General features: G+C 34.9%; 1 protein-coding gene across 1 annotated transcript in view; it reads left to right on the top strand.

Annotated features, from left to right (window-relative positions):
- The first annotated feature begins 4,477 nt into the window (after nt 1-4,477).
- The window catches only part of LOC112691532 (angiomotin-like), a 35,729-nt gene continuing 23,763 nt past the window's right edge, over nt 4,478-16,443 (top strand). The window contains exon 1 of the mRNA XM_025565807.1: nt 4,478-4,826. The gene's annotated coding sequence lies outside the window, so the exon portion shown is untranslated. The remainder of the gene's footprint in view (nt 4,827-16,443) is intronic.

Here is a 16,443-nt window from a genome sequence, read left to right as displayed (position 1 = left end):
ACATAATTTTCAACAATATAAGCTGTTTGAAGTGCAATGAATTAATGTTCTAATATATCTCTATCACTAAGTATGAATATTCGTTTAAAATATTTAACACTTGAAATTCTTAGATACCTAATTTTAGTTTACAGAATTGGATACTGCGAATTCATAGATATGTTTATCATACGTAAAATACATAAATTAAGTAATATTTTTCACCGATTTAATAACAACGTGATAGTAGACATTTTAAAAACAAATTCGAAGTCATCGTGTTATCTTCTCAAAATTGATTTACTTTTTTGTGGGACATTATTGCAGATTCGTTAGTTTTCCCCAAATTTAATTTAATTAATTAAAAATTGAAGATGTTCTTTTTCTAGTTTTATTTTATTTTTTGGGGGAAATTGAGGCAGTTAAGAAATTAAAATTTCGATAAATTTCAATTGAACCTATGATAAATTAATATCTGTATTCGAAATCATCATAACGTCACAAATGTTTTGATACGCTGGACAAAGAAAGTGTCTAAATTACTGGGTTTTGTGTGTGATAGATTGAAAAAGCATATCGTAATATTGAATTTAATGAGATAGAGTTTTTAATTTATAAATCCAAATATGATAATTTTTATAATTAAATTAATTTTCGAGTTTTGTAATCTATACGTGCTGAGATATTTGTAAATTATATCAAATTAAAAATTATTACTACTTTATACGTTAATATAGATAATTGTACACGCTTAACGAAATCATAGTGTTGTTCATATGAATCATGTTTTGAACTGTGTAATCTCCATGTTACAATTCATTTCCAATTTTCAATTAAATGCTTTGCGTATACAACTTAAACACTTTGAAAATACACATACGTGAACACGCCATTTAATTTCGCGATTATAAAAGTGTGCAGAACGTGAGTTATAATAGTTATCTATTACCCCTTCTCTCATTTGCAAATCTAAAATATTAATTTATGGCAGTCATACAATTCTTTTATAAAGTGCAGTGCTCTCCTAAAAAGCTATTACCAAGAACAATTATAACCAGGTTGCATATAACATTATGAAACTAAACTTTATTAATGCGAATAGGTGCATCGTTAGGTTAAATTTACTACTTCATTTCACCAAGGTAATTTTACAATATTTTATTTGTTTTATTTTTACTTAATAATTACAATCATTTTTTTTTCAACTACGGTTAAGATCTGAAAAACTTCTGACAAAGATTGTATTGTTACTAAACTAATCAACAATCAATAAGGCGCGCTTTAAATAGACATTTTGAATTTTGATGATTAATTATTACATTTAAGCTTAAAAATTAACAGTGACTTATGTTAGGCGAGCAAAGTGCGACGAATGCCTAATACCGAGCTCCAACATTATCTTGTTCGTATTTATTTGATAAATGGAATCGAAAGTATTATATGGGCATGATGATTGATGGATACTTCCAGTGCACTAATAACACAGGGGTACCTGCAGCACATAGCATTATTTAAAAACATATTTTCTACAAAAATATGAACTAATTGCTATGTACCACAGTTTTTATGGACACAGTTTATTAAGTTTTCACTTCAAACCGGAATCAAGTAATGGGTTATTGTGTTTTCGGTGTTTTAGGTCTCAAAATGTGTTTAGGTTTGAACTGGTTAGAATTTAATACTAATCATATTCTACTACAAATGGGTCGTATCATTTTTGCATAAAGATTGCTGGTATTATTGCTATACTGCTCATGCATATTCAAAGCTTTATTAATTCAATTACCGAAAGAAATTATAATAACATTTTCATTTTGTACTTCTCGTATCCGTAACAATGTTCTCATCAATGACAACGACTCTTAAAGTCATTAAGGACGTCTCACGGTTGTGTTTAATCCACTTTACATTCAAGCTATAGCGTATAGCTATTTTGTTCTTGTCTAATTGTTTTCTCTTAATGTGAAAAATATCTGGGTTAATAAAAAATCACTTTACGTGGTTATTTTTTGTCTATGACATTATCAGATGTCGAATCTAGGTAAAATAATTCAGTTATAACAACGAGAATTATTCACATTGTTAATATAATGGCCTTGGTCTATAAATGTATAATTTTAAAATTTATTATTTTTTTATACTATGTGTTGATAAGAAAATCTCAATAGATAATTTACATCAGTTTTTAGTAATATGTAATTACTGATATTGGATATTATATAGGATATTAGCGATGATTGTTGATTTGTGAAATCAAACGTGACTATCCAAAATTAAAGGAAATAGCTTAAATAATGTTATATCTTATACTTCAATCACGTTTTGAATTCTAGTTTACAGTCAATAAATGATTTACGTATCTGAAGTAATAAAAATGCAATGATCGATGAACATTTAAAAAGTTGTAAAATATAAATATATATATAATAATAGAATTATAAGAATCGCATAGAATTATAATTTTTAAATGTTCTGGAGAAAAAAATTTCATTTTTTTAAATAATTTATAATACACCTAACTGAAAAAAGAAAAAAATAATTTTTTCTCCTTTCTAAATAAATTTGCATCAGTGAATCAACATGCGTAATAACCATGGAAAATACTGGTTTCATATGCAGACATGGTTGTAAATTAAAACTCATTAGTCCAATTTTAACGACCAACATTGTGAACCAAAGTTGATCGGTACAACGTAAAAAGTTCAACTGTAGTACATTATGACACGACACAAGTCCGTATAATAAAAAATTTTCATGTCGTTTCAACATATTTCGGAGTGAAAAAAAAAATATCCGTCTTTGCGTAAAAGATGTTTTGAAATGTTCGCAATGTTTTAGAACAGTAGCTCAATCAGGAATTTTTCATGGGGGGGGTCTGACAAAATAAATTAATATACAAATAATAAAAAATTATAATATATATATCTAGAATATGATATTAATAAACTATTATACGTACCAAGGGGGGGGGGGTCCAGACCCGGAGTCCACCCCCCTGGTTGCGCCACTGTTTTAGAAACATTGTCGTCTTCGGTTAGGTGAGTCGTCCGCAGGAGCGACTGATTTCACCGCGTTCGCGATTACGCGAGCTCTTAACGTCCACGTGCTCTACAACGGACAACGTTTACACATATCAGGTGCCGTGCGACAGACGAAAAGCGTATCAAAGGTAAACCGACGGAGTGCAAACGAACGCGGAAAAAATACAACCTCGACGGAAACGCCGTGTAAGGCGCATTGTTCGTTTGTGCACTCGCATCGTATTTGTTGCTGCTTATTCGATAACGCGATGTACGTCCGCGTGCGGTCGAAACGGATATCAGTCGTCGTACGGTACGCGTAGGTTGAAAGTTCGGTCGCGACTTTCACGGTCGGGTCGCAGCGATACCTGTCCGCGGCCGAGGGGAACGAATGCAACGATACGAAGCACGAACACGTTAGCCGTAACACTCGTATTACGCGCATCCGGGGCCTAGAGTTTTCGATTTCGTACTAGTGTTTCGGCAAACGTTTTTGGTAACGCGGTAAACTGCAGTCGAAAGCGGTAGGTCTACGACCCTTTTGATTTTCTTCATCGCGAACCAGTCTTACAACACTCGTAGTCGGTACTCGACATGAGGGGGGACGGAATACCTCTACTAATTTCAAGAAATGTTAGCGTCCCCTTACTATTATTACGTTATAGCCATAACACTTTTTAACAAAATTTAACTTATAACTTTTAACTTTTTAACTTTTAACAAGTTTTGGGGATGCTTTTATTTTTAAAGCAAACAGAGTCCCCTTTCTTTAATTTTGCCGAGTCGAGCACTGCTTTTAGTACAAGTGGCCGTCTATGGTGGTTCCAACGAACAATGCGTTTCGAACGGCACGCGTTTCGGTTTTTGAATAACTCGTAATAATTTTTGTGTCAGTTTCCAATTTTTTTATTTTATTACAAATAGAAAACGTAATGTACATATTTTGACCGGCGAAACCGTTGGTGATTTCAGCGTTAATGTTTCAAAAAATATTTGACGCGCACATTAGATTATTAATTCCGTCTCGCGCACCAAGCGCAATGAGTTTCGAAGTGGCTCCAGTCCTATGCGGATTTTTGCGAAGGGATTCGGTTCACGTAATCATGAATACGTGCTGCTACTGATGATACTGCTGATGCTGCTGCTGGGAAAAAACGAATCGAAGCTCGTACTGTTCCCGTACGCAGGCTCCGCAACGAGCGGAAACAACGGCGAAAGGGAAAGCGTTCGATGGAACACTCTTTGAACTGCGATGATATGTGCGAGAAATAAACGCGCAAATCACTTGCGGTGGCGGTCCGGTCCGCGGGATACCGTGGCCTGGAGACGTGGGAGAGGAACGGAATAGGAAAAAGCGCGTTCACAAGTTTTTCGAACGCCGTACGAGCGCGCGTCACCACCACCGCCGTCGCCGTCGTCGCGGAGAGGGAGTTGCGGCCGACCGCGTGAGGAGACGGGTAAAAACTAGGATGGCGTGCCGACTCGGGTATCATTCGGCCGCGAACGATCGACGGTCGTGTGTAGGATAATAATAATAAAATAACAATAATATCAGTGCAGCGGTTAGTCGTACCGGTGATCGTATGCACCTGTATATGTACACGTGAGTAGCAGTATTATAGTTATAGTACAGTCGTGGTGACCGGATATAACGGATACGCGCGATCCGACCGCGACATATCTTTCCCGGATGATATCGCACGCGACCGCCGACCTCTACCAACGCCACCGTCGCCCATTGCCGACCACCGTCGTCTGATAATACACCACGCACCACCAGCAGATACCCGCAACACGTGATCCAACGGGCTTCCATACATCTCTCAGGTAAGTCCGTCGTCTTGTCCGTAAATGGTTTAATGGGGTTTCCATCATATTTTATCCATGTTTCTACCTTGCAAATCACGTGCACATGAATCGTGGGTCAGGTCGATCGAACCGCGTCGGTAGAAAACGCGCGCGCGCCTTTCCGAGTGGTTCTTTTCGGATGTACGTAACCGGGCAGAGGATGATCCGCCAAGGCGTGCGACACGGTCGACAAGTGTACGTAGTTCATACACGCGTGTATACTTACTCATGAGATATTTCGCATCTTGACGCTTTCGTCGTTGTGTGTACAATAATAATATAATATGTCGTCACGGGTATCGAAAAACGTGAGTAATCACTCCATAGTACTTAAACCTGTAGTAGGATTTTTAATGAACTTCACCACGGCTTGTGTGCATATCGAAAACAATGAACATAAATGGAAATTTTTACGGAATTATATATCTATGTATAATATACTCGAGTGCATATTTTTCAGCATTTTTATTTTTTTATCCAAACTATTATAAAATAATCGTGAGAATTAAATAAAGCCTGGTATTGCCATAACGTTCGATAGTAAATTTACCTTTTATAGTTCATTGTTTTAAAAAGCTATTTTCTCGGAGACTTCAATGCCGCGGCCTATTGATAGTGTCATCGACGTGTAAGGTCATGATGCGCAAACGCATATACTCGCTCTTAATCGAATAACATCGATAAGAAAATTTAAATTTGAAACCATGTGAACAATTATATCTATTACAATACGAAATCTCTGTACACCTAGGTTTAGTTTTCCCTGATGGTAGTTTTTTTTTAGATCCTATATTTTCTTGTGCAACAGAACGTTAGTAAACAATAAGAAATTTAATTACGTATGACGACATTTAGGATAAAATTGTTTACGCATCTATAAGATTTTTTTAAATGTTCTATTGTTTTAGATATATATATATATATATATATATAGGTTAGTATATATTTTATTTTATTAGAATATATTAATTCTAAAAACATATTTCATTGGTATACTCTTAAATTATTTATAAAAAAATCATTCCTAATGCGATTAAGGTTATAATATTTACAAAGATTAATAATACTAGCGTCAGGCGTTAGTATAAGTATTATAAAATTAGCTTAATTATTATGTATATATTTTAGTTGTTTATACAGGAAAGTTATGTACCTATTTGATATTTTACATACTGTTATATAAATTAATATATATTTACTAATTTTTCAAGGTACATAATTATATAACTACATAATATTCACTTATGTGTCTAGAAATTATCAGTTCAACAAACTGCAGTACTTAAATATCAATAAATAATCTATTAGACAAATGGTTATTTACCTCCTGCCACCTATACCGAATTAAATGTCTTGATTTACTATGAAAAAATATATGAATAAATTCTAAAATAGCAGTCATATTATTATCATAATAAATAAATTGAAGGGTTAAAAATAATTTATAAATTATGAACATATCGTACACATATCGTAATGTATGTACCTATTCACCTCTCAAGATCACATATAACTGAAATGTATTAAAATATTAAAGGTTTATGATAATTTTAAAAATACAAAACTTAAATTTTAAACAAATAGTTTTTATAATATAGTATAATATAATATAATATAATATAATCGTATATTTAATTTTAAAATTTTAAAAATTACAAATTTTGATAACGAAGTATGACTTAAAACAATTCTATGATTCAAAACAATCATACAACAAGTAAAATTCTGAATTAAATTTTGGTTTTATATCTTTCAATTTTATAACGAATCTTATTATTAGTGATTATTTCCACTTATCACAATATTCTACACGTGTATATGATTCTCATTTTGTCGTGATAATATATATATATTATATTTTCTTTTCATTGTAATACATTTTTACAGCATGTCTAAACGTCTATTCATATTGATTTTATATGTTTAATAGTCAGCTAGTGTGTCATTTCACTCGGATAAATTGCATTTAGATATCTTCTGTTTCAATAATATTCGTGACTGTGTTGATCCAAATACACATTTTGAGTATCAAACTTGAGTGTTTTTCTCCTACAATATATATATATATATATATGTAGATTTTCATGTGCAACGTGTAATAGAGTAACAAACAACTCAAAACTAAAAAGTTTGTGTTAGGTTTAATATTGAAAAATATTAACAAATATTATAATTACTATAAATTAAGTTAAATATTTCATATCTAAATTGGTTTTTTAAAGTATTTTGTATTACATAACTAAAATATAAAAGATAAACTCGTAAGACAATTTTCGAGACGCTACATGCAAAAACATGTACCCATATTTTTTACACACGTATTAAACTGTATAAATACATAGTAGCATTAGAATATTGAAAAAAGTATATGTTACTTCGACTTTTCGCATCAGTTACCCAAATGTGAAAGTATTGTACTTCTTTTCATTTTGAAACCCTATACTTGCGTATAATCGTTTGCACTATTATAATTTTCTTTTTCCGGCATAAACGAACACGGATCTAGTGAAAAATTAATTAATATCGAACAATACCCAGTAGTAATAATTATTTCAATCAACTTCTAATATCGTTAGAATTAAAATAGACTTCAATACTCATAATTGACACGCTACCATGATTAATGTTACTACATAATCTTAACCATTTGACGTCGGGTACTAGTGAAGTTTTTACCGTAACGGCAACAACAAATATGTCCAGCGACAAATTGATTAAAAGTCCCTAACTGTGTAGACACCACTACAGTTACCTGTACGAGTGTAATTTATGTACAAAGATCCATATAAATATTATTATTATTATAACTAGTTACCTCGTTCTCGACTCTTTCCACCGTACAAATGCAACGAACGGGTTAAGGTTCGACTAGATCAACTTACTAACAAATCTTACTAATCTTACTAGGTTTAATAATTAAGGCGATTCCAAGTAATCGCTGACGTTTTTCCCTCTTGTACATCCCGAGATTCCAATCATTCTTAACTGTTCCGTAGGCATATTTTATATAATATAAAATTACATTTGTCGGTACAAACGGACATAAATATAATATAATGCGGTCCCGATCTAGTTTTTATTTATTATTATTTTTTTTTAAATCGCTCGATTTTCAAGTGAAAGTATGCATTCCGCTTATCCCGTGCACGCATATTGTCATTATTATATTAACAACCGTATGTGTATACAATTGTGTATCATGTATCCGAACACCCATGAATATCCATTTACACTCTCTAATTGCATTATAACTCAAACGAATTTTCCATACGCATATGATTCATATACACGTACAGGTACATACGCGCGCACATATAGATTTGATATTGTTTCCCTATAGTAATAATTTCACTTTTCACTAAACCGGTCGCCTGCCCTTAACCGGCAAACGTGATCGCTTTCTACGCTCGCAAAACGCACATCATCCAGAGTAAATTGTTTATTTTTTTTTCGGCCTATGACGTTCCATTCGTCGAAAAGTTGTTATTATTATTTCATTTTGACCCGATCAAGTCCGCGACGTGTATACTAACCGTACAGGAACAATTCGACACGGGGATCATTGCGCACCAACAGGTGTTAATACTGTTATGTACACGAATTGTAAACATTTCGCTTGTAAACGAAAATCCATCCTACTGATGTACGTACACGCGCGTTCATTTCGTGTCGCGCATTTGCTATGAGAACAATAGGTATTCTGACCCGAATCGACAAGCAGGCGCAAAACCAGGGAGATGTACGCGAAACGCATTCGCCAATCACTTGCGCGCACCGATTACGATATACCGGGCAGTAGGTAATTGTACGTGTTCTTAAGCAAGGGTTCTCAACCTTTTGAGATACATTTTCCCCCTTTCATACTATTTTATGATATCACGCCCAATCCCTTCACTGTAATAAGATTGAACTATGTTAAATGTATATTCAATGTACACATCATGTCTTTAATGTTGGTTATTGGATTAATATGATAACATGAAAATCAATAAGTTTTTTCAATATTCAATGAATTTATTGGTTAGGAAAAAATATTATTATAGTTTAAAACTATTAAAATAAATTATACTAGATCCACATTCCAGTTAATAAATGTAAATACAAATTAATGAGAAGATCAGAACAATTCAGTTCCAATCAATTGTGACTGAATAATGTCTTGGTTAAATATCAGAACAATTAAAAATAAAGTTTTCATTTTTTTTTTTTAAATATGTCACACCTCCCTAGGGAGGACCGCCAGGTTGAGAACCGCTGCTCTAAAGCTTGCATAACGGCACCATCGTGGCACCGGTGGCGCAAGATGTGTACGTTTCGCCTCAGCAACAACGTTGCAGTACGTCGCACAACGTTGTCGGGCCGCGCGTGTACACCAACGGATCGATAATACTGTTAGAGGCGTCGTTACAATGTACCGGGTGTACGCGTGCAGTTCGGTGTACAATACGGTTTATCGGACGTGTAGGGACGCGCGCGGATATCGTGCATGGGACCGTCAGACTGCGTACACAGTACCCACTAACGCGGCGTACACGACCAATCATGCGGTATTTCGTGTTTTTCCGGACGACGAGCAAATGGAACGTGTACCGTATACTTACGGTGGATATGTGTTCCAAAAAATTATTGATTTACGGTACCGCGCACCGTTGCGAGGTGTTTCTCCGGCGTCTGGAAATGTGAAATATGGAATACTCGGTGGACCGATACATTTTAATGTCCGCGTTACAACGCAATGCGATGCTCGGCGGCGGCGCCAAGTTTATTTTCCTACGAAGCAGTTACGTACATCGAGCGCTCACCCCAAGTCAAAGTTCAATTGCACGCGTATACACAAACAAAATAGTGTATAATAGTTATTTACGTCAAACGTGTGAAGTACGTGTTTTAACTTTTCTGTCGTACAACACTACTTACCCACCCCATTTTAGTCGTGAAGCAGCTGCTCCAACAAAACCCGCATCGAGCCGAGTGTTTAACATTATTTTACAAGTCGCTTAAACACCTTTAACACCGTAACGATTGTATCGACGACGACGGCGGCCGGTGCGGTGACTCGAAACCGTCGGCACGGCTGCAACGTCGAATCAATTACAGTAGAGTCGCGACGGGACGTCGTTAACGATGTTCGTTGCATATAATGACAAGCGCGCTCACGTTGTGATGATAAGCATATTGGCAATTAACCGATTGCGAACGCATTACACGTGTCGAACGGTTAAAAATAAAAAATATGCGACGTCGTCCTGTCAAATGGTCAACATTATAATTATTAAATATCGCCGCACAGCAACAGAATATATGCTCGCTGGAACGATGTTATCGGGTGAATTCCAATTTTACAACCGACTCCGCCGTGTACACGCAGAGGTCAGAGATGTATAATTAGATTTGTGTGTGTATCCACTGAAGTTACGCGTACATTGAAACGGTTCGATCTAAATAGTTCCCGTGTGCGCGTTCCGTGCGGGCAAAAGAGTAAAAAAAAAAAAAAAAAACTAAGAAAAACGTTAGATCGCGGTCGGTGTTTATTATTATTATTATTATTATTATATGGACCATCGTTAACGTCACCACGCGCGGTAGTTCTGATCGTTTCCCAACCGCTACACGATTGTACACGTTTCGCAACAATAACTCGCGTGTACGGGGAAAAAAAAAAATCAAGCAAAACAATAAACCACGGATATCGTAATTATACAACGAACGCGGGAATAGTGTGATAATATACAGAGCACGTATTGTAACGTCGTATCGCGGTAGGTACCGAACACTGCGCGCACCTGTTCCGCTTGGTCCGGACAATTAATCAACGTACACGGGATGTATCGTCTTCGGCTGCGGACCACGTTTTCGTATGGAATTTAGCGTACCGTACACGATAAATCGCAAATCTTAGGCCCTCGCGTATCGCGCGACACCGGCCGCACGCGAAAATATTGCACGCGCTCGTGTGCCAGGAATATGTAATCCGCCAATCATTACGATTTCCACGTGACGTCGCACTAGTGCGAGTGTGTATAGTCCCCGTCTGTGTACACGTACTCAATACGTATGTACACACGCATGTGAATACGACACGTACCGGCGGAGCCGGAGACGACATTGGGGGACACCTCTGCAGAAGCCATTCGCCGTCGTCGTCGCGGGGTTGTTGACCATAGTCGAGGAGTCGTGCGCAGACGTCCGAATGTTATAACAGTATTACGTACGAAAAGCCGCGCTGCAGTCCAGAGGATGTATTAAATAATAATAATATACGAATAAAACTACGCACGAGTATACCTGTATAAATATATAAATAATATTAAATACGTATAACGTATAGAATATTTACACCACGCCTTCGTGTCATCGCGTGTGTGACAACCCGACGTGTCCGCGGAGTAAACACTGTGACTGATGTGCGGTTGGTACGCCCTTGACGTACAGCATAATATGTTTGTCGACGGCTTTGAGGACATTTTTTTTTTTTTTTTTGAAAACGTTTTATCTCCGTCTCCGACGGGATTGAACAATTTACAATAGCGCTCATACTCGCTCCTATACGCTTGTAAAACGCAGTTTTTCGCCATCGATTATATCGCGTGCACCGCTATTACGCCGCGGGCGGAGAAATATGTGTAATTAGTAATTATGAAGCGCAGTGGTGTATGATACTAGTACAGCCATAACCGCCATAAATTACATTTGAATCGGTTAAATTGTCGTCAGTTGATCGCCAATACCGATCAAATATTGTTACAACAATAGTGGTCGATTCAATAATATGGTATTTGAATACGCGGCATGCTTGGTCGGCGTTATGGCTGCTAGACGTATTCGAAAAAATATTACGTGACGTTCCCGTTAAAGCGTAGTAATATTTTCCATCGTTTTCCTAATTTCGATGTTTCAAAGTATTATTATGACGGTGACGATATCTAAAAATATGTATAGAAAAAAAAATTTAATTTTATATCTCCAAAGTCGAATACAGCATTGCAATGTATTTCGTTCTAAGGTCGTTTGTCCGTTTTTTGGACTTATTTTCATTGAAACTACCGCCTCGCCGCGTCCAATTAACCGTTGATGTCGCGGTATTACCATGAAAAAAGTAATAAAAACTCAAATTATATTTATCCTTACACATAAACGTACAACAGCCGAATCATAGAATATATTCTTCGACGTTTTATTCGTAATTGATATATTCATATTTGAAAAATATAGTTGTTTGTACTTCTTAAAGATTAAATGGATTTATTATGAACACAAGTAATACGTTAACGTTGTATTTACCCTTGGTAGATATAATTTAAAAACATCTTGCATACCACTCAATGTAGATATTTATTATTAAGAAAAATCAAATTAAACAAACAATTTATGACAGTTTATATACAGACATGTACCGCGGGTATACATGCGGTGAAAGAATAACACTGCATCATAAAATCCATCGTCCGTCGGCAATCATATTTACTAGACGTAAATAAATCGTGACACACAAGACATTCGTAGTACTAGTAGTACATATAGTGAAGTGTTAAATTACAAATAGATAACTGATTTAATTTGAGTGCTAAATTTCTAACATAATTGACGCCTCTGATGAGAATTTCTTATGTGTGTGTATTTATTTTTTTTTTGTTTTTTTACCTTTCAACGTGTGTTTTTGGAGGTTAAAGTTGTTAAACTATAGATTTGCACGTGTGTAACAAATTCTGCAGATTTGAGAAATGTATAACGATTTTCGAGAACTACACAAACATATGATTTATATTTTTTTTTCGGAACTTTCAAAATTTTACTACAATAATATAATAATAGAAGATATCGGTTTGATTTCACACTAATGTCACGTACCTACCACGTTACTCGTTTGTTCGTTGAAGTATTTAACCGTAGCAAATAAAAAAAATACAAATCATACACACGCACACACATCATATACCTATATTATATAAAATATGTTTGGAAACCTACGCAGTAATGCATTATATGTACAAATATATAAAATATAACCTAAGTAATAATAGGTAGGGATATTAATATTGTAGCAAATAGGTTAAATATTTCGAGCAAATAAAGTATCTTTCTTGTTAATTCTGAAAACTATATACAAAACCACATTTTTTACAATAGTTAGCCAAAATATGATATCGATGGATGAAATTTTACTTTGATTTTATAAGCCCGTCTGATATTAGTGCAATAATAAAACGGTTATTTGTATGTTAAAAACGTATAATTTTATAAAGTACATAATTAGAAATAAATGTATACATGGAATACGAATATTATAAAGCTTATTGTTAATTTGAAACAGTCAGTCATGGCTGACCTCTCAAGCTGTGACACAGACATGTTGTGTCATTTCTACTAACTTATTATCGGAAGATTTCAAAATACTCATTCAAATAAATATTAGTTGTTCACCCCGTAATAATAAAAGTAAACGATTTTAATTGCGATTTCGATATAAGTGTACATGTAATTCGCATCATTGATTTCATATAACACGTAAAAGCATATAGAAAGGAATGAATATATTTATAAACGTTATGTAACCTCGGAGATAAGTGATTGGAATATTAATGAGTCATTATTTACATTTTCGAATAATTATTGAAAATTTAATAGGTATAGTGTTTAGTTTTAATTTTAAAATATTTAATTATTGACCGTATAGACGAATTAATACTTAATAGTAAATCGATAAAAATATAAAATGTATTCGTATTGAGTTTAAGTAAGTTTTCGATTGACGTAGAATCAAAAAAAAAAAAAAAAAAAAAGGGAAATCAGTGGAGAAATAATGATCGAAAATCATTTACACGCGGGCACGCGCTTGTTCGACGATATAATTTGATTAACTATTATTTCACGACTAACGCGCAAAGAGTGATTTTTAACGTTTCCGTCGGTCCAGTAGTATACGATTAATTCGTTGATTATAATATAAACTTTGAACCGAAACACGTTAATAATATATATTATTGACCCTGGATTGCACGTTTTTTTTTTCGGAGGGAAATCTAAACACCAATGATAGTGTTATTAGCGTATAACCGGTTACAAGTTTGATAAAGATTTCGATCGGGTATTCCTCATATTTCGGTGCGTATATCACGCGTGAATAATACTTTCTTATTTTGGGTCAAATTGTTGGCGAAAGAGCACCCGTAAATCAGTAACGTATATAGCCATATTAACGCGTGGTTAATGACAAGTTCACATGTATTGTTCGCGTGCGCTAACTACTCACCGCTACTGACGCGTGATGTACAACTGTGTACATGTAGTATTATAGTCACACAGGGTATTTAAGTACAATTAACGTGTATGAGACTAGGTGGAGAAATTTGTTGAAAAAAATAATAACCGCGTCCCTTTCACATACAAATGCATCATAGCATATCATGCATACACATATTCGCGGCCCTTTGAACGATTTCCAAGACGGTTGCGACTTTCTCGTTTAAATTATGTTCCGTGTCAAATCTTTTGGTAAACGACGGGCGCGAGAAACAAGACTTATAGGTACGATAGTAAATATAACATTTAATTATATTAAAAAGGTCGAGGTCGTGGCTATACAAGAACTATGAGATTTCACAGCAAAACCAGTATCCGGCCGAGTTTTTCAGTCAATTAAACACAATTATACGATTATCTATTTTTTTTTTTATTATTATTATCTAAAAGTCATCACATTCTGCATCTTCGCTATCGTCCCGTGTACACACGCAATGACCTAGTAAAGAGAAAAATACACAGACTGCATAAATGACGGTCGGCGACGACTTCGATAGATGTTATCGTCATCTCCGGACGATCGTTGTTGTTGCTGCTGCTTCCGCTGCCTCGATTATAAAGGGGTAGTAACGGATTGCGTTCCGCGAACATGGTCTCCTATACCGCAGCACCAGAGATGTATATAAGGTATTATTAATCCGTTTCTCTATCTTTCTCTCTCTCTCTCTCCCTCTCTCTCTCTCTGTCTCTTTTCTCTGTTTCTCTATTTCTCGCATCTATCTGCTCGGAATGCACATAGTCGTCTGATCTGTAGGTACTTTATTTTAAAAACACTTTCAAAACATTACGCGCGCCGATAATACACACACACACACATATATATATATAAATGTACAAATAAAAAGGATATATTATAAATCTGATGGTCAGTCGACCGATACGAAACACTCCCAGTCACGTTTCCAGTCATCATCGGAGTATTTAATAAACCTATTCAACTGTTCTTACACACATATGTATATATATAAACATAATCGCGTGCTTATTTTTTATTCCATATAGTTGACAGATTTTTTTTACACCCATCCGCGCCCTATAAAATATGATAATGTATCGTATATTTTGTCATTTGTATGTTGATACACGTGTGTACCTATAAACATGTACGAGTATATAATATTATACTTACACACGTTTTTCGTACTTATCAATTTCACTGCTTTCTAGAGAAAAGATTGCACGCCCATTCAGTCGCGGAAGACGGTTCTTTTTCAATCGATTCGTGTATGTATATTTATAATATATAATTTTATTTATTAAAACGTAAATGTATGGGTTAGTAGCTTAATGGTTACGATATCATAATATGGTCGATCAGTGGCATGGCAAGTGGTATATTAACTGTTGGCAATTACATATTTTTAGACCTATCCCCAAATACAAGTATCAAGTTCCAAAATTTTTTTTCAGTATTTACACAATTTTAGTTATCTAATTATATCAGTGAGTCATATTTAGTACAAAAATTACAAAATGTAACTTTCAAAATGGAGATAATTTTATATCCTTTCTCCCAAAAATGTGACGAAGGTAATTGCCCATTTGGGACCTATGTTTGTCAAAAAATAGTGAAACATACAAATTAACCACCCGCAATTATATCGATCCGATTATATACGTATATAATAATCTCTAATCAAAGGAACATTTATTATCATTATCATTAATTTATTAAAATGCTTATAGTCGCTACCGATAGCGACGGTAAAGCATAATTTGAGAAGCTTGAAGTGCATATCTGTGTACGATCTGGGTGGTCGACTGAACTTTATTCTTCTTATTTTGACTTGAAACAATCCATAGTCATATAGTAAGGATCATAGCTGTTTCTCACAACCTTTATCGGACGCCACTTCCGTGTAAAGCCTCAATATGCATAGACTTTCTTTCTGTTGTACCGTACCGACTTTGTTAGTACCTGCCTCTTGGTATTTTTCTCGATTGAACTGTTATAATAATAATAATTTTGATTTTATTTACGGCTGATGTATATAGTTTGTTATATGGTATTTCGTTTACGGCCCGAAAACGGTATGCGTATACATTATAAGCGACTATAGGAGCGATGGTACTCATACAAATACAACGTCACGTAATACGCTTGTAATGCAAGTCCTGTATGTGTGTATGTATGAGATGTACTAAATACATATTATGTGGTGAAACTGAAACACATAGTCCCCGTAGCCATCGAATATTTTCGGAGGCCGATAGGACTGCGCGCGGCTGCAGTAGTAACATTTCCACCGCGTTTCCCACAAATAAGATAGCAGCGGTTTTAATTGAACCGCATAAT

Source organism: Sipha flava, unplaced genomic scaffold (assembly GCF_003268045.1).
Source record: "Sipha flava isolate LNK unplaced genomic scaffold, YSA_version1 64_pilon_pilon, whole genome shotgun sequence".
Classification (NCBI taxonomy): domain Eukaryota; kingdom Metazoa; phylum Arthropoda; class Insecta; order Hemiptera; family Aphididae; genus Sipha; species Sipha flava.
This window is presented reverse-complemented; position numbering and strand designations above follow the sequence as displayed.